The following is a 27,088-nucleotide window of genomic DNA, read 5'->3' as shown; positions in this document are numbered from 1 at the left end:
ACAGAATTTTGTTGTTTTCTGTCAAACATCAACATGAGCACAAGCAACAGAAATCAATTCTAGCTAATTGAAGGAAAGAGGTTTATTGGCTGTCGTACAGTGCAAGGTTAGCTCAGTAGAGCCAGGCTGCTGAAGCTTTGCTCCTTTCAATACAAATCTGTCTTCAGAAGGGCTGCCCTTGACTGGTTCCTGGAAGATAACTACTCTGAGTCCTTGGAAGATCCTGCCTGAAGACAGTATTTTTGTACTTCTGAGGCCTTGGGTCACGCTGTATCAGTTCATCCGGATAGTTAATGCCAACAACGTGACTTACAGTGAATAGCATTTCTGTTTGCCTGAAGACTTGGGCTGCATCGTATTACTTTGACCCTCTGTGGGTCTGCAGACTGAGTAGCTCAGGTCAGGTGTTGCATGCCTATATGACTGACCCTTGTAAAAACTCTAGACACCACCGCCATTTCCTTGGTGACTTTCCCTGGCTGGTACAGTCACCTGCACTGGGAGGAGAGTTAAGCATTGTCCTTGCAACTCAACTGTGAAAAATTAACGAAGAGCTTGCCACTGTTTTCCCCTCAACTCCACTCTGTGTGCCTCTTTCCCTTGCTGATTTTATTTAATCTACATCTTTTGCTGTAATAAACCATGACCATGAATATAACAGGTTTTCTGAGTTCTGTGAGTTCTTCTGGCAAATCCTCAAAACTGGGGGTGGCCTTGGGGGCCCCTGACTTAGATACATGTAATGAGTAGCTCATGTGTGCATCATGTGTGTAATGAGAAGGCTAGAGAGAGAGGCTTAGTGTTAAGACAGAACCTGGACAAAAAGCATGGTTCACTATACTTGTCAGGCCAGGACCATTGGAGTGACCAGGGTCTACCATTTCTGTGTTTTTGGCACCCTACTAAAGAGTAATGTTCCAGGAGAATTCCAGCTTAGGGTATGTGCTGCCTATCCCATCTTGCTGTACTGGTGATGTGAGGAAGGATCTGAGTTTGTAAAACTCTTAAGACTTTGACTGCTATTGTGGGAAAACATCTAACTCAGCAAATACTTATTATTTATTATCTACTATTCTAGGCAGTGGGAATATGTTGAAGAACAAGAAAATGTCCTTGCCCTCAGGGTGCTTACATTCTGCAAAAGGTAAGTCTTCAAAAGGGTATTGACATGTATTTATGAAGCAGTGATGGATGCTGGATAGCCAAAAAATAGCAACTGTCCACTTCAGTGTTCAGATGACTCAACCTTTCTAAGTTTATTTTCTGTAAAATGGGTATAAGAATGTTTAGACTGTTGTATCAATCCTATGAAACTATCTTTATCCTTGGCACACAGAAAACACTCAATAAGTGGTTTTTAAAAAAGTATTCATTTTTGGTTGTGCTGGGTCTTCATTGCTGCATGTGGGCTTTCTCTGTTTGCAAAGAATAGGGGCTGCTCTCTAGTTGTGGTGTGTGGGCTTCTCATTGTGGTAGCCTCTATTGTTGCAGAGCATAGTTTTTAGGGTGCATGGGCTCGGCAGCTGAGGCACATAAGCTCAGTTGTGGCTTGCGGACCCTACTAGAGCTCAGGCTTAGTAGTTCTGGCACGCAGGCTTAATTGCTCCTCGGCATGTGGAATCTTCCCCAACCAGTGATAGAACCCATGTCCCCTGCATTGGCAGATGGATTCTTATTCCCTGTACCACCAGGGAAGTCCTGAATGGTGCTTACTGTTGTGTCTAAGAGTGGGAGTTTTGAATTTTGAAGTCAAGCTGCCAGGGTTCAAATTCCACCTGCTTATTAGTTCTTAATCTTACGCAAGTTACTGAATTTCTCTGAGTAGGAATATCTTCATATATGTGCAATAGAAGGCAATGGCACCCCACTCCAGTACTCTTGCCTGGAAAACCTCATGGACGGAGGAGCCTGGTAGGCTGCAGTCCATGGGGTCGCTGGGAGTCAGGCACGACTGAGCGACTTACTTTCACTTTTCACTTTCATGCATTGGAGAAGGCAATGGCAACCCACTCCAGTGTTCTTGCCTGGAGAATCCCAGGGACAGTGGAGCCTGGTGGGCTGCCGTCTCTGGGGTCCCACAGAGTCGGACACGACTGAAGCAACTTAGCAGCAGCAGCAGCAGCAGCAGTTGTATGGGGCTTACACTTGGTTTCGTGCCCTGCTGCTGCTGCCTTGAAGTTATTGATTATTTTTGAACACAGGGTCCTGCGTTTTCATTTTGCACAGGGCCCTGCAATTATCTAGTTGGTCCTATTGCTGAACTTTGATGTCCTTGTGCAAAATGGAGATAATAATACATACCATGTTATTTCTCAACAGTCTCATTTTAAACTCTTGGTTTCAAAGTTTTTATCCTTTACATTTGTCTCATTTTCAGATATAGTATTATCACATTGTGCTCATATGAGTCCATTTCATTTGTTTTATAGAAAGAAAGCCAACTCAATTTCCTACAGGAAAGTGAAATCTTAGTAAGTTCCAAGCATACACAATCTCATGCTTTGCAATGACAACTCATGCACTGAATGTTTCAACATCTTTCACAGACGACCCAGTGTTTTTATATGAGGATATTGTTGCATTTAAAACTGAAGATATTAGAAAATGTAGAACGATTCATTAACTTGTATAATAGGAATATAGTCAGCCCTTGAAGATTGGTGCTTTGATGTAGAGTAGGGTATGAAAGCAAACTTCAGTCCTGTTAAATGCCCTCTTAGAACTAATTCTTGTAATTTAGGTGCCTGCGGTCTAGGACAGAGAGAAATAAAGAACCTGCCCCACTGTACTGGAGAAAGTAAATTTGAATGAAAGATTGGAATAAACCCTTTCTGAGTGCTTCAAGCACAATAACATAGCTGTCTTTTTAAACAGAGTACTTGTATTTAATTTTCACCCATCAACAGGTAGGAAGAGAAGTGAAGAAAAGTGAAAATAGCTTGATGGATCAGCAGAGGCCTATTGAGGCAGTAAGAGGTTGGACGTAAGCTTATGTTCAAATCCGAGCAATTTAAAAATTTTCATATTTGGATTTCTGTCCTCAACACTAGAAAATTAAGTGTTGGGTGTGAAATCCAATACCATTTGGAGTCTCAGCCAAATGACTCTAAGAGCTTAGAGGCATCTAAATATGCCACTAAGGGCGGGGGTGTGTGTGGTGTGTGTGGAGTGTGTGTGGTGTGTGTGTGGTGGTGTGTTTAGGTGGGAATTGCTTGAGAATGCCTCAGCATGGGGGAAGCACACTTCAGATTTGCTTCTCTGGCGTTTCTGTGAAGGCCCTTGTGCAAATGGACCAGGAGATTGCAATTTGGCAAACAGGGTCTGTTTCACTTCAGCGAGAAACTGAATTTGAAACTTAGAAAAAAACTTCAAAAAACTCGTTTAAAAACTACCAGTGGAAGCATAGTCTGTAAAAAAAAAATAAAAAAATAAAAGATAAAAACATTGAGTTAAAAAATGAAATGACTAAAATTCACTGGATGAAAAATACTCCTCCCACCTTGATGACTACGTGACTAGGGATGAAGAAAGAGCACACACACAGCCAACATAGGCAGGCTCCACGTGCCAGGGAGTGAGGGGGTGTGAGTGTGAAAATGGTGGATCCTCCTCCAACGAAGGGCTTTTAATTTTGCAGTTAATAGAATGTCTCCTTTATTTTGCACCTAATTGAAGCTCAGAATGCTCCCTCTACTTGAACAAATAAGAGGAAACGAGCAGTTGGCATGGGGTTCAGGGATGGGAGTGTGAGAAGAGCTTGAGGTTTTAAAATTCATTGTTCGCTAGTTCATGTTCGTGGGCTAAAAGCTTCTCTTTGGACCTCAAAGGTCAACAGTGTATTAATGCTCTACTATCATAATTATTATAAATAGTTATGTTTTGCCACTTTGACTATGCCACTTTGTAAAATTACTTCTGAAAACAGTTTTTCTTCTGTGTCTCCACCCCCACCGTGACCCCCTGCCCCTTGCCAGAATGGCAGAAGGGAATTATTGGTGTTGAATCATGAAGGGAACTGGGAGGTTACAATGGAGGGTCCAGTGGAGGGTGGGGACACAGGCCACACACACTGCGTGTATTGGGGAAGGGTTGAGCCAAGAGTTAGACAATATTAATGGTTTCATTTCCTGCCATGGGAACGTGATTGGATTTCAATTTGGAAGGTGTAGGGTTGAATCTGAGATTCAGTTGTACTGCTTAGAATGTGAGTGACAGAGCTTTTTTGTGTGTTCATGTAAGGTACGTATATGTTAGATTTTTATTCAAGGGTTCCAGAGATAACGATGTAACTTGAATCTGTGCCTTGGAGTTGGTCAGAATGTTAGAAAGAATTTCAGCTGGATTCTACAGCTTATATAGAGACTCAGGCTGGTAGAATAGTGTTGTTCATTTGCCAAATTGTGTGCTTTTGAACTGTGGTGTTGGAGAAGGCTCTTGAGAGTCACTTGGACTGCAAGGAGATCCAACCAGTCCATCCTAAATGAGATCAGTCTTGAGTGTTCCTTGGAAGGACTGATGTTGAAGCTGAAACTCCAATACTTTGGCCACCTGATGCGAAGAACTGACTCATTTGAAAAGACCCTGATGCTGGGAAAGATTGAAGGAAGGAGGAGAAGGGGGCGACAGGATTAGATGGTTGGATGGCATCACCGACTCAATGAAGATGAGTTTGAATAGACTCCGGGAGTTGGTGACGGACAGGGAGGCCTGGTGTGCTGTGGTCTGTGGGGTCTCGAAGAGTCGGACATGATCGAGCAACTGAACTGAACTGTCTGACTCTTTGTGACCCCATTGGCTGTAGCATGCCAGGCCAGGGAGAATAGTCTAGATTTTAGATTTAACAACTTCTGTATTTTTTTTTTTTATTAAGTTCAAGAGAGGGATGAAAGGCTGATGGTAAGAGTGCAGACCTTGGCAAAACAACTTCTTTAGATGTTGCTAAAGAAGAAGATGCTGCTGCTGCGACCCCATAGACGGCAGCCCACCAGGTTCCCCCATCCCTGGAATTCTCCAGGCAAGAACACTGGAGTGGGTTGCCATTTCCTTCTCCAGAAGAAGATGCTAGTAACCTTATAATTGGAAGATTTTGGGGAAAGTCATAGACTTGAGGATGACATCTAAAAATAGAATGCCTCCTACAGTACAGAAAGAGGGATTTTATATTTTTCACATTAATGAAATATTCTTGCATAAGAATGTAACTTCTGTTGTAATTAGGCAAATAGGCTGCTTACTTCGCATGTTTTATTCCAGGCATTTGTTAAATTCCAGCCATGCTAGAATTTTTCCTACTTGGTTTTGGCATTGAATGAGCAGAGATGTCTTTATACTCAATGTTTCAAACATGATGGTGTCATCCAAGCGTGAACTAAGACATACTATCATAGTTGGCTAATTTATACTGTTACCCATAAGGACAGTCTTGCAGCCACAGAGATTTAGGTGTTTGAAAGTCACTCAATGACATTTATGTGTATGCTGTATGCTTAGTTCCTCAGTCACATCTGACTCTTTGCAACCTAATGGACTGTAGCTCACTAGACTCCTCTGTCCATGGGATTTCCCAGGCAAGAATACTGGAGTGGGTTGTCATTTCCTTCTCCAGGGGAATATTCCCTACCCAGGGACTAAACCCATATGTCCTGGGTCTTCTGCATTGGCAAGCTGATTCTTTACCACTGAATCACCTAGCAAGCCCCCTCAATGACCTTGATCATCAAAATGAAAACATTTCAACCATCTTTTCCTTCTAACCGGTCTTTGATTGATTCTCACCAATGCCAAGATTTTTCTTTTTACCTTGTCTCTATCCTTGATAGATTGGGTGATATTTTGACTTTTGAAGGAGGAAGACACAGTGCATTCCAAGCAGATGAAAAGCACCAGCAAAAGCACATAGGCAAGGAGATGTGGGGGATGGGTGAGTTACCCAGGGTGTCTGGAGATGTGACATTTTAGTGGGGAATAAGGAGATGAGGGGTGAGGTTAGAAAGAGAACATTGTAAGATGGCAGCACAAGATAGATTGAGGTCAGATTGCATGGGCCGTTAAAGGCCTGTGATCTGTGATTTCAAAAAGTGAGTCTGGTGGCAATGTGGAAGCAGCGTTAAAGAGGATGAAGTACAGTAAGGTCAGAAAACCAATTATGGTGTTGCCTGATGAAAGAGAGTGAGGCCAACTCTGCCTGTGTCAGTAGGAAGAGGAGGAGATGAGAAAGTTATTTCCTTGATAGAGTTGAAAGGATTTGGTGTAAGATGGATGAGAAGGGGAAGGGGAAAGAATGAGTCAAAGGTGACCCCAACCCAGGTGGCTGGGAAGATGACCTCATGGTTTACTACTGAAATGGGGAACTTGCTGCGTGGGGGTGCTCAGGGTGGGTTGTTAGTTTCCTAGGACTGATATAACACTACAAGTGGCCTAACCTACAGAAAATTATGTCTCATAGTGCTGGAGGCGAGATGTCCAGGGTCAAAGTGTCCCAGTGTCCTTTTGAAGCCCTAGGCCTGTTCTAGACCTCTCTTCTAGCTTTTGGAAGTTCCTTGCATGCATGTTAAGTCACTTCAGTCATGTCTGACTCTTTGCGACCCTATGGGCTGTAGCCCACTAGGCTCTTCTGTCCATGGGATTCTCCAGGCAAGTATATTGGAGTGGGCTGCTGTGTCCTCCTCTGGGGGATATTCCTGACCCAGGGATCGAACCGGTGTCTTTTATGTCTCCTGCATTGGTGGGCAGGTTCTTTACCGCTGGTGCCACCTTTTGGAAATTCCTTGGCATGTGGCACCATTAGTCCAGTCTTCACCTGGTGGTGTTCCTGTGTGCATATCTGTGTCCAGACTTCCACTTTTAATAAGGACACTGGTGATACTGGATTAGGGTCCTGCACCACTGCAGTATGACCTCACCTTAACTAATTCCATCTGTAGTGAGCCTGTTTCTCAATAATGTCACATTAGAGGTACTGGGGGTTTGGACTTCAACATATGAATTTTCAGAGGAACACAAATCAGTTCACAAAAGTAGAGTAGGGGAGGCAAGAATGACTAGCTTTAGGTTCCTGTGGGTCCAATGTCAGCAGGTTGGTAGAAATTGGGATATGAACTGACCTCATAGAGTTTAGTTATCACTACCTATAGGGAAGGCTTCCCAGGTGGCTCAGTGGTAAAGAATCTGCCTGTCAATACAGGAGACGCAGGAGATGCCAGTTCTATCTCTGGTTAGGATGAAATGGCAATCCACTCCAGTATTCTTGCCTGGAAAACCCCATTGACAGAGGAGCCTGGTGGGCTCCAGTCCATAGGGTTGCAAAGAGTTGGATATGCCTGAGCACATATGCATGCTACACCCTTAGGGAATACTCGTGTATTGGGGAATTTTCTACAGAGTGTTTTCTAGCTACAGGAGTGAAATCATTTGCTTGGAGGAGAAGAAAAAGAGGAGGAATATAATTTCTTTGCGTCCTTCCTTATGAGCTAGGCTTCCTGCCCAGTGTGTGGAGAGCTGCTCTCATTTAGTCCTCGTGGAAACTGAAGCCCACAGTCACACAAAAGGAGGATGGCAAGGCTAAGATCTGCACCCAGGTTTATTTGATGTTAGGGCTTCCCTGGTGGCTCAGATGGTAAAGAATCTATCTGCAGTGCAGGAGACCCAATTTCCATCCCCGAGTCAGGAAGATCCCCTGGAGAAGGGAATGGCTACCCACTCCAGTATTCTTGCCTGGAGAATTCCATGGACAGAGGATCCTGGAGGGCTACAGTCCATGGAGTTGCAAAGAGTCAGACACAACTGAGTGACTAACACTTTCGCTTACTTACTGCTTTATTTGATGTCACTAAAAGATGCTGAGTGCTCCTGGGGAGAGAGTCTTAGACAAGGAACTCAGAGGAACAAGTAAGGGCAGCAGTGGGAGCCAGTGAAGGGGAAGGAAGAGAGCAAACGAGAGTTAGGAAAGAAAGCCACTGGGAATTCAAACTAGAGTGTGAAGGAGCAGGGAGAGGCACTGTGTTGACTGTCTTTAGGCAGGCTAAGGACCTACAAGTGTCTCTCTGGTTTAGTGCCCTCTCTGCTCTTTGAACATCCATTTGATTAAGAAGTAAAATTAGAACAAATTTTCATCCACAATGATTACAGGCAACAAATTCACTGTAAAAAAGGAATTACTGTCAGTTTCATTCTAAGTTTTCCCCAGTCAGTGTGCTGTTGGGGGAGAAATACCAGTTCTGATAAATTGCTCTCTCGATGTGTATACATCTGCCTCGTGTTGGCTTTGGAGGCTAATTTTATTCTGCAGTTCTGAGCCTTGGGACCTGACGCTAAGGTTGGGGGTGGCTACATGCTTTCCCTATGTCTGTACCTCTGTTATGGCTGCTAAGAAATGCTTTTTGGTTATACCAACCTGTGGAGGGATCTAATGAGAACATTTTTAGAGGCTAGATGGAGGCATTTTAGGACATATGAGGCTAGTAGTTGAAAAATAAGCACTTTCTGGCTTGTTGCCCATACCTGCTTTATATTCACTTCAAAGAAAAAAATTTTTCATTAAAAACAAAGCAGTTAAAATGTCAAGGTGCCCATTCTCTCTTTTCAGGCTCTCCTTTTTACATTACAAAACAAGTGGATTGAGTGAAGCAGAAACTGCTGCTAAATAAAGCCTTTTCTTGGCGTTCCTTGGAGAAATCAAGTCCAAGACCAGTGGTGAAAGGTGATTGTACTATATCCACTACACAGACTATTTCTTCTAATTATCAGCATGAATGTAATTACTTACAAGCATCTCAGGCTCCTATGATCATGTCCCTCAGAGCATTTCATCTTTAATGATTTTCCTTGATAGAAAGCCAGTTGGAAGCATTTGTTGCATAACATTGCTCAACCAGAAAGAAAAATACGTACTTCTCAGAAGAAAGATCTGTATGCTTTCTTCTCAATGGTACTTATATTCTGCCGGAATTTGATTAGGAGCTATCCTGGCACAAAGATTGCTAATGACCGAGTCAAATAACTTACACAGATTAAACAATTTCTTTGAAAAAAAATAATGTAGTATGACATTCCTTTTCCAAGAATCTTGAAGTTCAGAATGGTAAGCACTTAATGGTGAATTGTTAAATCCTTTAACTTCTGAGGATAGAGAATACAGTGGGGACAGGTTTCTTGAGGGAGTCTGTAAAGTCTTAGGTGAGATAGTTTTAAGGGAAGAAATTTCTGGTCTAGGGGTGAGACTAAAGTGTAAACTCATGATAGTTTAGGGTTTTTAAAGCTGTCAGTGACATTAGAGCTTACCTATTCCCCCTCCTTCAGTAAATGAGCAAACTAGCCAGATAAATTACAGTCCAAGTGCTTGGTAACTTTCTCCCTGTAACAGTCTTGTTGGCATCACAACTAGTTGCCAGGCCTCAAATGCCTCCCCAGTATTCTTTCCACTGTCCTTTCTTTCTCTAGGATTAGAAAGAAGTGACAAAAGACTTCATTTATCTGGCATTGCCAAGAAACACATTTTTTGTCTTATATATTTCTGGGTAAGTTTATTTCTTAAGCATCACTTAAAAGCGTTTTATGGAAATGGTCATCTTAAGGGGTTTCCCTGGTGGCTCAGGCGGTAAAGAATCCACCTGCAGTGTGGGAGAACCAAGAGATATGGGTTTGATCCCTGAGTCGGGAAGATTCCATGGAGAAGGGCATGGGAAGCCACTCCAGTATTCTTGCCTGGAGAATCCCATGGACAGAGCCTGGTGGGCTACAATCCATGGGGTCGCAAAGAGTCAGGCAGGTCAACTTAAAGAGCGTGCTGAATACAACTTAGCCTTTCCTTGAGGAAGTGGTGTCATCATCACAGGCATTAATTATTGTACCATGGCTGAATCAAACCCATGGTTGCCCTCTAGAGTAGCAGTCCCCAACCTTTCTGGTACCAGGGACTGATCTCATAGAAGTCAATTTTTCCATGGACTGGGGTTGTGGGGGGTGGTTTCAGGGTGATTCAAGGACATTATATTTGTTGTGCACTTTATTTCTAACCTAATGCTGCTGCTGATCTCATGGGGTACCAGTCTGTGGCCCAGAGATTGGGGACCCTTGCTCTAGAGGAAGTGGGAACGATTGATGTCATAATTGGATGGGATGGGATAGTACTGATTGAAAGGACTACTTGTTCTATGGCGGTGACTCAGTTGCTTCTACTGACCCTTACATCCATGTCCTTGTCCCCATGTTGCCGTCTAGTACACATGTCCACTTGCCAACATGTTCTCCTAGGCTGCTGGTGCTCCTTGCACCTGAAGCCTCTCCTGCAGAACAAAATGCAACATTATGTGATCATTATATGGTTAAAGATTTTAGGTTTCTTTTTTTGCCTAAAAACTGAGTCCAATAAAATTAAACACAATTCGTAACACCTATAATCTTGTGCATTCTTTGTTATCTGGTGATTTAAGAAAGTGATATTTGATGTTTTCACCAAACACAGTCTTAGTAGAAGGATTTAATTGTTGAAAACAATGTGCTTACACAGGGGCCCATTGTTTCTGTAAGTAAATTCCGATTTCTGGTTCAGTATCTCTCCTTCTTTCTTGCCTCCAGATTGTCCCCTGATTTGGAGGGAAGTTTTATGCTTAGATGCTGTTTTTCTTTTCCTCTCCAGTTTTATTGAGAAATAATTGACATACATCACTGTGTAAGTCTAAGGTGTACAGCACAATGGTTTGATTTATATATATTGTGGAATGATTATAATCAGTGGTTCTTAAACTTCAGCCTATACCAAGTTCAACCTGGAGGTCTTATTAGACCAGATCACTGAGGTCCACTCCTAGAGTCAGATAAGGAAGACCTAGGGTGGACTCTGAGGCTCTGTAGTATTAACAAGTTATAGGGGATGCTCTTGCTTCCAGTCTGAGAATCACACTTTGACAGCCACTGAGGAAATCATCATTCTCCAGAAAGATCTATTCTCTGATCAAGAGGATTGATCAGAGGATTTGCAGATTCTCTGATCAAAAGGATCTATTCTCTAATCAAGAGGATAGATCAAGAGGATTTGAGACTCTCTGTGACATTGTCCAGAGCTGCTTTTGTGTTCCTGGGATCTGCCATGTTGAGACTCTGGTCAATGATTTCTAATATCAGAGAATAGCATCAGCTCTCCTACCTGTTGGCTGTTGTTCAGTCACTCAGTCATGTCTGACTCTTTGTGACCCCATGGACTGCAGCACACCGGGCTTCTCTGTCCTTCACCATCTCCCAGAGCTTGCTCAAACTCATGTCCATTGAATCGGTGAACCATCTTGTGCTCTGTTGTCCCCTTCTCCTCCTGCCCTCAATCTTTCTCAGCATCAGGGTCTTTTTCAGTGAGTGGACTCTTTGCATCAGGTAGCCAAAATATTGGAGCTTCAGCATCAGTTTTTCCAATGAGTATTCAGGGTTGATTTCCTTTAGGATTGACTGGTTTGATCTCTCTTGGTTTGGCAATATTTAAAATACATACTTTTGCTGATGTCTTTAGTAGCAAATGGGCTTTATTTGCTTTCCTCTTCCACAACATGCATTATTTATTAATAGTTGGAGTTTTTATATATACCCTTCTGGAATTTCTTGAGTAACTTTCAAAACTGAAGCCAAATAGACCCCTGAGATTCACTTTTCTATCCTCAGTCACGGAGAACTTGAATACCTAGCTCACAGATCTCATTTTAACTCTAGCAATGTTAATATCTGTTTGTCTATGTGTCTCTCTTCTGCCTTACTTACACGTGTGTGTAAATGTGTATCTGTATATACTTAGATACAGACACACACATACACGGGCTCTGAATAGGAATTTAGGCTGATACTACCTAATGACATCATCCTTGGAAACTTCAGCATCTGCATTATCAACTCTGCCAACCCTCCGAGTTCAGCACATCTTATGGAAGCACCAGCCCCAGCCCTCTTGACTGCAGTGAGAGTTCTTAGCTCTGGACAGTGGTACTTGTCTCTCCATCTCCCCACTCCCAACCTGCCCTCTGACTTCCCCTCACTTTTTTGTTTACTCGTGATGAGCCTATCCTAGGAGGATGTGTGGCGAAATAGAAAGGATACTGGCTTTGGAGTGAGATGCACACAGGTTGAAATCCTTTCCAGCTGCGTAACCTTGGGTCTTTACATCTGTTGTGTGGGGCTGATACCTACATTACAGGGTTGTTGAGAGGGTTAAATTTGATGATGTGTGTAAACACTTAGCCCATCTGCACATGGCTGATGATTAGCTCCTGAGAACTCATTACTCTAGATACTTCATATGCTAACAAGGTGAGTCACTCCTCAGTCTTACCTGTCACTCAGATTGGCACTGCCACTAAGGGCTTCAATCTGAAGCCCTCTCTAGAACCACCATATATCATGGGGAGGCACGATGGTCTGGGGATGCTGGAATCACAACAGTGGGAGGAGAGAAGAGGATGGCAGAGTCCTAAGTCGCTGAGAGCTCATCCCTGCATCTCACCGCTTTGTAAGAATCAAAGGGTCAGTGCCCCCTGCAGCTCAATGTCCCTAGAACTGCACATTCTGCTCCTCTGTTGCTCTCCATTGTTATCGTTGTGACCTTTGCTGCTCTGTATTGTCACAGTTTACTAGGTCTCTTCTTGGCAAATTTGCATTCCTTCACTCTTCCTTCAATCTTATCTTCTCTATTTTTCTACTTTAAATCCTATGTTCCAACCAAACACTGGAATCCTATGAGCCATCCACCAAACAACCAAATCCTATGAGCCATCCACCACTTCCTGGTTTGTTACCTTTTTTCATAGCATACATTTCTTTCTAATCTAATATGTTATTTATTTTGGTTTTCTTGTGTCTCCCTTACCAGGATATAAGCTCCTTGAAGTCAGAGACATTTGTTTGTCGACCCACCCTTGCACTTAGACTAGTGCCTGGCCATAGAATATGTTCAATAAATATTTGTTGAGTGAATTCCTGCCTTTCCTTTATGCTTCTTTACACAGTGGCTCCTTAGGGTCACCCTAATTTCTGATTAATTATGACGAGGAAGAAGTAAATCAGAAACTTGATAGCATTGTCTTCAGGTCTAAGCTTTGATCTCCTGGGATGAAGACCAAAGAATCACAGGGATCACCCTGCCGGCAAGAGTCTGGCTGACTCTGCAGCCCTCCCTTGGGTGTGACCTGCCTCATATGATGGGGTGCTCTCCAGCTGTTGGTGCTGGTCTGTGTGTGCCCCTGGGTGGGAGGTGTTGGACTGCTGGCCACCTTACTGGGGCTTTGTCCCATTAAGACACTGTCTGTCTCTTCCTGTTGGGCTTGTGGCTACAATGCCTCAGGCCCTAGCACATTCCTGTTCTAACAACATTAAGTTCTCTTCAGGGCAGACCAACTGGTTCCAGGGATGGAAAGGCTAGGGAGGTAGAAATCAGAAGGTGAGAGTCTCAGTTCCAGCTGCATGTCTGGCACTTCAGACAAATCAATTACTTCAAAAACTGTTTTTGAAGAGCTTATAATGTGCAGATGGGGTATATAGAAACTGTAAAGATGGTTTTGTTCTCTAAGAGGTTCTGATCTAGTTGGAAAGACAAGATACACACACAGTCATTCATTTTATCTTTAAAATATTTCTCCGATGTGTTCACCTCTTCCCATCCTCACAATCTGCACCCTCGTCCTCTCCATAACCACACTGTGCACCCAATTGTAGGTATCATCTGCTCTTGCCTGAGTAACTACAGCTTTCCACCTGTTCCCACCAACTCTAATCTTGTCCCTTCTGACTGTTCTCTCACAGAATAGTTACCCTTTAAAAAGTTAATATCTCAATCAAACCACAATGCTCTCCTACTTAGAGATTTTTGCCAGACACCTTACCTTGACTTATTTGGACTTGCTGGTCTTCTTCTGCCCACCTCTCCTTTCTCATCTCATGATCCTCTCTTCTTACCAACCATAACATAACTTCTTCTGATCTCTTGGACCTGAGATATCTTTCCCACCTGGGGCCTGTGCATGTGTCATTGGTCTGCCTGGAATTCTCTGTGTCCCCACCATCCACCAGGTTCTGGTCTTCACATGGCCAGCTCCTTCTCATCTCTGAAGTTTCAGCTAAAAAGGAATCACTTTACAGGCCTTCTCTAAATCAAATTTCCCTGGTCATCCCATTGCAGGGCATTTTCTGTTTCCTTCAAAGACCTTATCTCAGATTGTAGGGATTGCTTATTTATTCATCTCCATCACTGGATTGTATGCTCCCTGAAGTCAGGGACGGTGCCTTCTTCAATGTTCTGTCCTTATAAACCTCAATACCAAAAAAAAAAACAAAAAAAAAAACCTCAATACCCACTCAGCACAGTCCCAGATATACTGCAAGCCTTCAAAAAACATTTTTACATGAAACAAGTAATGGCTAATAGCTGAGCATGCTGCCCCATAGGATGGCACTATAACTATATGAATTGTTGAATCAGTGAAAGATTGGATTAATATGGTAATTGTGCTCTGTGCCAGTTATCTTCAGGATCAGTTCAGTTCAGTTGCTCAGTCGTGTCCGACTCTGCGACCCCATGAATTGCAGCACACCAGGCTTCCCTGACCATCACCAACTCCCGGAGTTTACTCAAACTCATGTCCATTGAGTCGGTGATGCCATCCAGCCATCTCATCCTTTGTCGTCCCCTTCTCCTCCTGCCCCCAATCCCTCCCAGCATCAGAGTCTTTTCCAATGAGTCAACTCTTCACGTGAGGTGGCCAAAGTACTGGAGCTTCAGCTTTAGCATCATTTCCTCCAAAGAACATCCAGGGCTGATCTCCTTCAGAATGGACTGGTTGGATCTCCTTGAAGTCCAAGGGACTCTCAGGAGTCTTCTCCAACACCACTTTATATAATTAAATACATTAAAAGATCATTAGAAACCTTAAAACTATGCACAATCCTAAAATCAGTTTAAGTTGTGTATTTGCCATGTTGGATATATTTAGGTCAGTCAGGCTGGCGAGTGATCAAGAACTCATATTAATGTCTTAGCACACTTGCTTCATTTAAAATTGGTATTGCCAAAGTGATCTTGAGAAAGAAGAATGGAACTGGAGGAATCAACCTACCTGACTTCAGGCTCTACTACAAAGCCACAGTTATCAAGACAGTATGGTACTGGCACAAAGACAGAAATATTGATCAATGGAATAAAATAGAAAGCCCAGAGATAAATCCACGCACATATGGACACCTTATCTTTGACAAAGGAGGCAAGAATATACAATGGATTAAAGACAATCTCTTTAACAAGTGGTGCTGGGAAATCTGGTCAACCACTTGTAAAAGAATGAAACTAGACCACTTTCTAACACCATACACAAAAATAAACTCAAAATGGATTAAAGATCTAAATGTAAGACCAGAAACTATAAAACTCCTAGAGGAGAACATAGGCAAAACACTCTCCGACATACATCACAGCAGGATCCTCTATGACCCACCTCCCAGAATATTGGAAATAAAAGCAAAAATAAACAAATGGGACCTAATTAACCTTAAAAGCTTCTGCACATCAAAGGAAACTATTAGCAAGGTAAAAAGACAGCCTTCAGAATGGGAGAAAATAATAGCAAATGAAGCAACCAACAAACAACTAATCTCAAAAATATACAAGCAACTCCTACAGCTCAACTCCAGAAAAATAAACAACCCAATCAAAAAATGGGCCAAAGAACTAAATAGACATTTCTCCAAAGAAGACATACAGATGGCTAACAAACACATGAAAAGATGCTCAACATCACTCATTATCAGAGAAATGCAAATCAAAACCACTATGAGGTACCATTTCACACCAGTCAGAATGGCTGCCATCCAAAAGTCTACAAATAATAAATGCTGGAGAGGGTGTGGAGAAAAGGGAACCCTCTTACACTGTTGGTGGGAATGCAAACTAGTACAGTCACTATGGAGAACAGTGTGGAGATTCCTTAAAAAACTGGAAATAGAACTGCCTTATGATCCAGCAATCCCACTGCTGGGCATACACACTGAGGAAACCAGAAGGGAAAGAGACACGTGTACCCCAGTGTTCATTGCAGCACTGTTTATAATAGCCAGGACATGGAAGCAACCTAGATGTCCATCAGCAGATGAATGGCTAAGAAAGCTGTGGTACATATACACAATGGAGTATTACTCAGCCATTAAAAAGAATACATTTGAATCAGTTCTAATCAGGTGGATGAAACTGGAGCCTATTATACAGAGTGAAGTAAGCCAGAAGGAAAAACATAAATACAGTATACTAACGCATATATATGGAGTTTAGAAAGATGGTAACAATAACCCTGTGTACGAGACAGCAAAAGAGACACTGATGTATAGAACAGTCTTATGGACTCTGTGGGAGAGGGAGTGGGTGGGAAGATTTGGGAGAATGGCATTGAAACATGTAAAATATCATGTATGAAACGAGTTGCCAGTCCAGGTTCGATGCACGATACTGGATGCTTGGGGCTAGTGCACTGGGACGACCCAGAGGGATGGTATGGGGAGGGAGGAGGGAGGAGGGTTCAGGATGGGGAACACATGTATACCTGTGGCGGATTCATTTTGATATTTGGCAAAACTAATACAATTATGTAAAGTTTAAAAATAAAAATAAAATTAGGAAAAATAAAATAAAATAAAATTGGTATTGAAACTGTGATCTTGTCCTGAGAAACATCTTTTAAAAAGACAATTGCACTTGCAGGGAGATGACCCTCCTTTCCCAAAGGCCCTGCAGAGAGCTGTTCTGTTGAATCCTTTTCAGATAACCTGGGAGTTGAGGGTGGCTCTGTTATAAGTCCTTCCCTGTTAAGCATCAGATTGTAGCAGTCTTGGTGGGTGGCTGCAAAAGGCAGCTTTCTCTGTTGTGTCCACTCACAAAAGAGTTATTCTAAAACATATCCAGTGGACTGCTTAAGAAAGTACCTGCCTTATGTGGCTGTAAGTCGTCTTACAAACATGCTATGTGTAGTACTGAGCACAGTGTACATTTCTGAGAGCAGCTGCTTCTCGTTTCATCTGACCTGATATTGATTCACCATCCTTGCTGGATTCAGCGGTTTGCTCAGTGGCATCGGAACATGGGCTTGATGCCTGTTGGCAGCTCCTGCCGTCTGGGTGCCTTTCAGTTTCATCCCTTTGATTGTAGAGCAGTTTTGCATTATTGATAAATTACAGGTATGGTACTCAGAAGGAGGAAAGGGCAGCTCAGAGTGAATGGCGGTGCCCTTGGGTACGACACTCACTTGGACTCATCCATTAGACAATCCTATGTAGTAAAAGGTATGTTTATGGGATTAGTTATTAATCACAAAACAGGATAGGAGTTACTTGACTGCTAATTATAACGCTGGATGAGCACATAAAATCATCATAATAAACAATATCATCCCTGTAGGACCCTTCACATGAAATCGGTCCAGCCAGACAAATATTTATTTACATAAACATGGAATCTTAAAAAAAAAAGATCCTAAAAAACTAGCAACAATCAAATAAGCAAAATGTGTGTATAGAAGCTAATAAAAATTAGTACCCTAAAAAAAAACACTGCAAGCTATGTTTTCTGTAATTACACCAAACCCTAGAGTTTTAACCATGTAATAGTAATTTTTTCGTGTTTTTGCAGTTATTGTCCTTTTGATTTACTTAACTATGTCTAACTTGAACAAACAATGTTAAGTGGGGAAACAGATGCGATTAAATAGCCTGTAATTATGTTTTTAGTCAACTGCTACCATCACAGACTCCTCCTGCTACTCGGACCAGAAAAAAAGTGACCTAACTGATTTTACCAACTGCTTTGCCAGGCCCTGATGCAGAATAGATGGCCTTATTAAGCAATCAAAAAATCAGCCATTACAGAGGAATGGTAATCAACAGTGTTTATACAGCTCGCACACTAGCCCCACAATACACAATCAGGACCATGAATTCTGCTAATTGGGTACCTTCTGCGTCCAGAGGTGCCTGCAAAGGGAAACAAAAGGGACTTGAAAATTAGTGTTTGTAGCAATTAGTTTCTGTCTAAAGGCTTAACCCAGTTCACGGAAACCATGATTCAAACAAGGATTATTATAGCAACTCTGGTATTTAAATGTCTTCTGCCATTATTTGAGGTAGGATTTAGCTTGGCAAAAGTAATATAGATACGTCCTCTTTTTTTTTTTTTTAATTTACTTTAAATGATTTTTGTTTTAAACTTCACAAAAATCAAAACCATTAAGCCATCTGCTTTAAATTTACTGGCATTCAGTGTTTTTTTTTCCTCTTTTTTTTTAAAACCTATGATCCTGCTCAAGACCAGTTGAAAAGACTGTTAAATACATGTATTGTTGAGGAGCTTTGCTCAGAGGGATAATACAGTTGAGTTTGTTGTGCCATTATTTCTCTCAGAATGATTCATAGTTTAGTAGGAAAACATAGGGTATAATTCTTGGTGAAGGAAAAAAGAGCAGCAAGTGTTTTATTTATAAATGTATGTACAAGTTTACATTCTAAGTAATACTGCTAAAATAGTCCAGAGGGAGAATGTAAGTTCTGTGTATTTTATCTGAGTAGCGTAGCAAGGCATTTCCAAATGGGCTCCACTGAAAGCCAATGGGTTTTATAAAATTCATTACAAAAAGCCTTTTGCCCTCTTTTTCCCTTTTCATCTTTAGCATTTCTGACGTAATAATCAGACAAATCTCTGTGCTTCACTTCTGTCTTTATGACTCCCTGCTGTAGACACTCAAAGGGCAAATTAATAGTAGCACAATTTGAGGGACCTCTTAAACTCCCATGGAAAGCATCAGCTGCAGGTTCTCACTTCCTTGAAGCTCTCCACATGGCCACAGAAGGATCCTAACAGCAACATCAGAAAGATTAGGAAGAGGAAAGGAAAACCTTATGATTCAGAAGGAGACAAAAGAAATAATCGATGTTTCATTTGCTGTGATTTAAAGGCTACATAAGCAAATGACAGTTTGTCTTTTTAAATTTATTAATAACCTGCTCTCTTGAATTACTTAAATGGTTAATCAATGTATCAATAAGTATGGTAAAAATTTTTATTATTAACAGCAAATTTGACATTATTAAGACAGAAATTCTAGAAGGGATATTGGTACTTTGAAGACAATCAGAGTGATAAGTGTGATCGTTTTAGAGACACTGTAACCATGTTTTACTCCTGACTGATTACATTACATATTGATATTAGTGAGCATTAGTATGTAGTGCAATCAGTCAGGAGAAAATGAGTGAAATGTGAACTAATGAGAGCTAATTGTACCATATAATAGCAAGGACACAGAATTCTATCAATTAAATTAGTTTGAGATGAAACAAATATGAATATAATAATGTTTATAATAATGAGGCAATTAGAGCTAATGAAATCAGAGTTAATAAAGACCAAGATCCCTGTTCCATTTCTGCCCTTCTCCTCCTGATTCCTTCAAACTGGGTTGTGTTCCATTCACTGGATTATTTTCAGCCATTGATGCGATGTCTGTGCATGTTGAAGATGTAGGAATGAAGAATATAAACCTTCACAGTCTGTATGTTTCTTGATCTTATACTTTCAGAAGACTCCCCTTGACCTGTCAAGGTAGTCACCTCTGATGAAGAAATCATGTCTTGTTCTGTATACTATCTTCATAGACTATCTTTTCTTGATCCAGAATAGAAATGAGCACTTCTTGGCATAAATGCTGGTCTTATATTGTCCATATATTGGAGCTGACTCTTCAGGTCCAGTGCCTTGCCATTGTGTAACTCAGTTGAATTCTGCTTATTAGCTGCTTCTTCAGTGTCCTTAAGTTGCTGGCATTTGTTCCATTTAATTTTCTGATTCAAAGAGTCACAAGTGGGATGGCAAAGCCAGATTTGTAGATCCTTGGATAGTAATGTACTCTCCAGAAGAAATTATGTTCATTCTCTCTCAGAAGATGGTTTTGAAGACCCAATTTCAGGTTGGTAAAGTATTAACATCAATGAAATGATTAGGACCCATATTATATTTTGTAATTTATATTGAATCTAATAGTCCATGTTCCTGAGCACCCTATAAGGCAGTGGGTATGGGTATTAAAGAAGACGAAGCAGTGGTATATTTCTGATCAGTTTAGAAACTCATTCATTTAACTGTACCAATAATGGATTAAGAAAGTATTTTCTGTAGTACATACCTATTATATCATAGCTATTGTATTGGTAATTGACAGGAAATTTGAATTTTTAAAAATTTCTTCTCGATTATCTATTTGGATGTTACTCTGGTTATTGTACTTCTATTTGTCCTTGATTTAGGCTGGAGTTAGTGTTAGTGAATGATACTTGCCCGTTAAAGTAGGTGGAACTTTGTCTTGTAAAAGTTTCAACAAACTTTCTTATTTGACTACTTTTTTTTTTTTTTGTATATATTATGGGTGTTTTTGCTTTTGCTGTTACATTAAAAAGACATCAGAATGGGCTGTGAATTAATGTTTCACTTGCAAAAGGTTATGGATTATACTCAGCTGGTTTCTCAGGCTGGCACAGGGTTCATGATTAGAAGAATAAAAACAAAGATGAATTGAAAATGTCACTAACCTTTATTGGGCCCTGAGAATCCTGGAGCCTGCGTGACAGGAGGCTTTCCTGTTTTCAACAGGATAAAGAAGATTGAAACAAAACAGCCCAGATCTTGGCTATTTACATCTTTTAATGAATGCTCTTCACGTTTGGGTTTCTTTGTCTGTCTCCCAGTTTTCAAGGGTTTAACTGTAAAAAGTGCTGATGGTATCACATATTATTAAAAACCATGGAGCAGACATCTGTCTAAGATGGTTTTTCCTCAAAATCATGCCCAATATAAAGGGCATGTTTACAGCTGTGCATGTGTATATGGCCAGTAATTCATTCTCAGTGTTCACCAGCATTGAGTTGAAAAGTATTTTCAGCTATACTGTAAGTAAAGCTGTGTGTTTAAATGGGGCACATTGGAGGGATATTTAAGGTGAGATCTAAAGTCTTACATGTGATGGGCCCACTGGATTTGAATTTGGTTGTGCTATCTTTAAAAACCTTCTGTGATCAATAAACAAATATATTCACACTCTAGATCACAGAACCTCATCAGAATAGAGGAAAGTCAAACTAACACCGTATTTATATAAACTGTAGAGCATCTAGAGATTAAACTGTGGTCCAGTGCTGGTCAGAATAACACATCTAACCAGTGTTAATTTGTTTGAAATTTAAATTTCTATTAAAATCCACTGTCTTTGTTTCCTTACAGTGATTTGGACTTGGTTGTTCCTGACCTAAATATGAATAACGTTGTAGCACCTGAAACATATTAATCTGTTTCTTTCTCCCTTAATTTTTCTTCCTGCTACTGCCTGGTCTGGCACAACTTGTGACAAATTGTGTTGTACTTTTCACTGATTCCATAGGTAGTTTGAAAAAGTACTCTATGAAGATTACTAGAGAAATCTCAAAACATATTCCTTCATTCTGGACTGTACATACATATGTTGTGGATGAAGAATTTTAAGCTTTTAACAATACATTTAGCTGTTCTTGAATTAAAATGATGTCTATAGGCTCGTGCTTAGTTCAAAATTACTTTGTTGTTGTTTAGTCACTAAGAAATATTTCAGTGCAAATCTGATCTATATGGATTGAATGACATTTTTCTTGGGGCAGAGTTTAAATATTTGAGAAATATAAGCTTGTGCCTTTTAATTCTCATTTTACCTAATTATATATTATTCTTTTAACAGATTTTGTTTTGCATTTTGAAACATGATCAAAGTGATCTTTTGGCCAGAAAGTGTTTTCATTTAAAAATATGAAGCATTTTATGTTTTTATTTGAAAATAGCCTTAGTAAAATCATATCTAATTTATAATGATTAAACAAAACTTATGCCCAAAGGTTGAGCATTTTATTGAGCAAATGATCAGCTTTATTTTCAAGCATAAAGTTAAGAGACTTACCTGGTAGAAAGGAAGTTTCTATTAGTGGCATTTTTTTTTACTCAAAAGGTACAATTTTATAATTGTGGCAATTTAAGACTTATTCACGCATATAACATTCTTTTATTTCACAACAGTAAGGTGAGCTTTTTAAACTTAAAATCATGTTTCCTATTTGGAAAAATATATGACTTTTTCATGTAAAGCCAATCACTCAGGTTTCAATTTGAAGGATCGTAGGTTGGTAATGGAGCTCCAGTTTTAACGTTGATGATTTATGTGATTCTGAAAGTCATATAAACTCTCTTTATTCAAAATTCCTTTGTACTGAATTATTTTTCACTACATCAGTCAGAATAGGCTAGGTTATGCTGCAGTGACAAATAAACTCTACATCTCAGTAGATTAAAATAACCAAGGTTTAATTCTCACTCACGTCTTCATCAAGAATGAGTTGGGAGCTGTGCTGTGTCATTGTTACTGTCTAATGCTAGAACCTGTGTTGATGGAGTAGCCTCTCTCTGGAGCATTGCCCATTGTGAAGGCAGAGAAAATAGAAAATATGAGAAAACACACACTAATTCTTAAAGCTTCCATTAACCATTGGCTGAACCCAATCTAGCTTCAGGCAGCAAAGAAGAATTATACCATTTAATGGAAGAAAATGAAAGACATTGCTACCTGTTAACAGCCTTAAGACCACCGTACACTCTCCTCACCCACTACCCCGTGTTTATTTACTTACAAATGTTATTGTGTGACAAAGTAATACACTGAAAAAATCACTAAAATTAAAAGAAAAACCACTTGGACTCCTATTACCCTAACATATCAAACCTTTTAATTTGTTCAGGTTTATTTAAACACCTTGGCAATATATATAATCTTTTATATAGTTGTATTGATTTTTTTCTGTTTGTATTAGTTGGACAAATTTACCGATGATTTTCTAAATGCTGGTGAACTCATTAATGAGATTTGTTTCAAATCTTTACATTGTCATGGGTTTCTAACCTGCCTGTGATTCTATTATCTTTGTTATGATTTTGACTTATAACTTAATATAAAAGAGAAGTTGGGGGTAAGTATGTAAGATAATAGCTTACATGTGGAGTATCTTAAACTATTTTATGGAAGTTTCCATTGTAGTTAAAAAAAGTGTTTTTCTTTTAATGTGTTTGTGGACTAAGATAGGCCCAGATACTTTGAAAAGGAATCTAATATGGGTCTGTTTTTCTAAAATTTCAGTTAAATTGTATTTCAGTGTTACATTGTTTTTAATATAAGAAACTTATACTTAGGTGCTTTTATTAGGATGGGATTACAGAGCTTGATTTACACAGGGGTGTGTAAAGCCTGGATTTTGTGAGGAGAGTCAATGAACAAAAGGACATGTGAAGAGTTTTATTGTGTAATATATCCAATTTAAAGCTTTAATTTTCAAATGATCATGAGAGGGTATATTGGCTATTTTCTTTAGTATTAATGTTTGTAGTAATATTATGCTAAAACCCTTATTTTGTTATGAATAAGACATTTTTGATAGGTAAAATAAACTTATCTTTTATTGGGGTCTTACCAGTAGCAATGCCTTTTTTTTCTTTTAATCTCTTTCTGGAGAAGTTGTTTCGAGTAACATTAATCATGAGTAGGTTTGGATGGTGCAAGCAATATTACATCCCAATATATGGGATATATTTATGTCATGTATGTTTTATGACAGTTTTTTTTTCATTGTCAAGGTTGCCAATGACCTCTGTGTTGCCAGATCCAGTGACCAGTCCTTAATATTTCCCGTTCTTAGTCCTGCAGCATCGTTTGACACAGACAATGTGCCCCCTTTCCTGGAACTGGTTCTTCACTGGACTTCCAGTGCACCCATGGTGTCTCGGTTTTGTTGTTTCTTTGTTTACCTGTCTCACCGGCTATACCTTCCCAGTCTTTGCTGTGTATATCCTCTTTGGATCTTACTGATTAAATGTTTGAGTGGGCCTCTTTTCTGTATATCTAAGCTTGCTTGTTAGATGATCTCATCCAGTCTTATGACTTTAAATGTCATCCATATGCATATGACCTAAATTTATATCCCCAGCCCTGCCTTTCCCCTGATATCCAGACTCATGTAGATATTTTAAATGATGTTTCTGTTTAGATGTCAATAGGCATGTCAAATTTAATGTCCAAACAAATCTTGATTCTTTTTCCTCGTTATCTTGCTTTCTACCCATTGTTCACCACCGCACTAAGTGCGAAACTCTTTGCCAGATTTCGCATGACAAAAGCACTGGGATGGGTCATTCTTGACTCTCCTCTTCTTTGGTATCCTGTATGTAATCCTTTGACAAATCCTGTTGGCAGTTCTTCCTTCATAGTAAATCCCCAGACTACTTGTCGACATTGCCTGGTACTCCTGTCTGAGCTGCCACCATTTTTCTTTTTTTTTTAAATTTATTTATTTTAATTAGAGGCTAATTACTTCTCCTGGATGATTGCAATAGTCTCTCCATCTCTCCGCTGGTCTTACTCTTGCAACTGTAGATACCTCCAGCCTTTTGAAAGTTTGTTTTATGTCGCTTGACTTTTACGAAAGACCTACATTAGTATCTATTTTGGCTAACAGCAAGAAATCTGCACAGGATTTTTGCTTTTACCAAAAAAGGCAAAAATTGAAAATAATCTTCATTGTTTGTTTTGCAGTGAGTTGTTACAGAGGCAGTGCACACCCCAGCAGAGGCACCCCAAGCTTCTTCCTGGGGAACAACACTCAGTATCCAGCCACCATGGCTTTGAACTGTGTCTGTGAGCGTCTGCACTTTATTTTATTTTGTGCACCTGTTAGTAAGGTGTGGCCTACTGTAATCACTTCTTAATTTTACACCATTTTGGCTTATGAAAGATTTCATAGAAACAATCTGCTTTCAAATATCGGTGGGATCCTGTGACACTGTTCTTCAATACTGTTTATTCTCTAATGAGGCGGCTTATTTGTTCTTTAAAAATCTAAATCTGTTCATGGCAAATCCTCCGATTCTTCCAATCTCACTTAGAGAAATCTTCAGGAATAAATATTTTGATTCTTTTAGCAGAATGTAGACATTGTTTTGTCAGGCAGAGTTTGATCAAATTGTATGACTCTTTTTTTGCCCTCTATTATGATTCTCTGTTGGGGTGTAATCCAGAATTTACAGAGTGAGCCTTTTACTGATAAACAATTTCTTATTCTCCTTTCCTTGGGTCACCCATTTCTCTTAAGTGGTCTAGTCATGTGGTGGTGATGATAAAGCTGCTAAAAAATCATACCCACTTCTCATTTCCTTCATTATTTTCAACACAGTGCTAAGATTAGAATGGGAGCAAGGAGACATTTTTATCAACTTTGGGGTTCATGATGTCAAGTGAAGGAATGGATTAATACACTTGTCTTTCTTTGCCAGTGAGTTTTTAAACTTCTATTATTGTTCTCTATTAGGTTCTTCCTTTTGAGTCTGCACTATTTTGATTAAGACAGATTTGTGTCAGGTCCCATCATTTATTTGCTTTTTTAATCCTGGTTACTAAGAGTCTGGATCATGATCTTTCATGTCACTTATCTTCTGAGGACTGTATACATCTAAGAGACAAGGTAGCAATGTCTGAACTATCACCATTGAAAAATGAACTTCTTAATGTTATTTCCTGGGTTGTCATTTAAGGCTGTTCTCTGCAGCCTATTTTCTGGAATTTGATTGCAGTTTAAGAGTTCCGTATAGTTGAACATCTATCCTATAGATAAAATAGTTCTTTCAGACCACGCAGGTTGACAAGTCAGTTAACCACCCAGCCATGCATGCTACCTTAATAGTGTGGGCAGAGAACTGAGTTTCTTTGATTCCTTCTCTCAGGGATTTTCCCAGCATAACCTAGTAAATTAGTTACATAATTGTTGTTGTTCAGTTAACTCAGTCGTGTCCTCATGGTATATTAAAACTTGTATGAGAGGTAGAGACTACACTTTTTCTGATACCTAGCTTCAGAGCAAATCGAATGATATTTTCCCAAATTTGTGCTCACATTTCAGTGGTATTTTTCTAAATCTGTGCTCACATTTTAGCAATTTGATAGGAGGAGTAATGTCTTCTGATTCGCCCAGGCTGTGTTCCAGAGAGAAGCCCCTTTTCTTTATACGGTGTAAGCTAGATTTCCTAAATCACAAAAAACGCTGACCAAGATTTTCTTTGAGCTTTTCCAACCTTGAGGATGAACTTTAGTGATTAGGGAACAAAATTGACAGCATTTTCAGAAGGAAAGGCCAAACTGGCTGCTCTGAAACTGGTTTCTCAGTGTCCCAATGTCCCTGTCTGACTCACGTGCTGCCTGCTGCTGTTGCAAAGCTTTCAGCCTCTTTAAATGGTACTAATCATTTGGATGTTGCTTGACCCCTTTAGGTCTTGGAAAAAAGAAATGATTTTACTGGTGGTGAGGGTGGCTGGATACACACTACTGGGAAATGACGTTTTCTATTTTCTCAGTCTAGGCAAGCCATTAATGAGCAAGCTTTCCCATATACTTTCCCCCAAATTTTACCTGATGGGACCATGTCTGGCTCCAACTAAGTAGTTTGTGTTATGCCTGATATTCTGGGAAAAGGGAAAAAATATTCCACAAGGAATCTAAATATAGGACGTAGTTGTTTAGATTAGCTTTCGGGGTGTGCTGTCACTCTAAACTTAGACATATCTTCCAGTGATACGGTGCTTTGGTTTGTAATCTTGTGATGTGTGCAAAATTTTCTGTCTTTCTTGGCCTTGTTGCCTACGCCAATACATGCAAGGCTAAGTCTGGTTTATTGTGTTTCCGTTATCTGTGATAATTGACTCATAATTTTACTTTGAATATTATGAAGAATTTCCTTTCCTATTCTTTCTTAAAAACACGTGGCTAAACTTCAGAACTGACGTAGAATGATTCTGTTATTGTCATTAAAATGGTAAGCACTGTATCTGTAAGCCTAGTAAAGACAGCATAGAATGGACTGCTTTCCCCTTTGTTACTAGTTGTAATTTGAACTTCAAAGGACAGGGACCCTTTCCTTTTGTGGCTTGTAAGAATGCAAGGGCCACTGGGGCACTCCACTGGTAGGGCTATCCCAAGCT

General features: G+C 40.1%; 1 long non-coding RNA gene across 8 annotated transcripts in view; it reads left to right on the top strand.

The window, feature by feature from the left end:
* The window catches only part of LOC147349240 (uncharacterized), a 352,149-nt gene that overhangs the window by 49,050 nt on the left and 276,011 nt on the right, over positions 1-27,088 (top strand). For 5 of the 8 annotated variants that reach the window (XR_015149724.1, XR_015149729.1, XR_015149728.1 and 2 more), the window contains 2 exons: positions 1,079-1,144; positions 8,585-9,032. This is a non-coding gene — a long non-coding RNA (uncharacterized LOC147349240). Of the gene's footprint in view, positions 1-1,078; positions 1,145-8,584; positions 9,033-27,088 lie in introns of those variants that run through there. The other 3 variants (XR_015149727.1, XR_015149726.1, XR_015149725.1) reach the window with 1 other exon arrangement.

This window comes from Bos grunniens, chromosome 21 (assembly GCF_055505025.1).
Source record: "Bos grunniens cultivar Pamir isolate PY7600 chromosome 21, Bosgru_T2T1.0, whole genome shotgun sequence".
NCBI classification, from domain to species: domain Eukaryota; kingdom Metazoa; phylum Chordata; class Mammalia; order Artiodactyla; family Bovidae; genus Bos; species Bos grunniens.
This window is presented reverse-complemented; position numbering and strand designations above follow the sequence as displayed.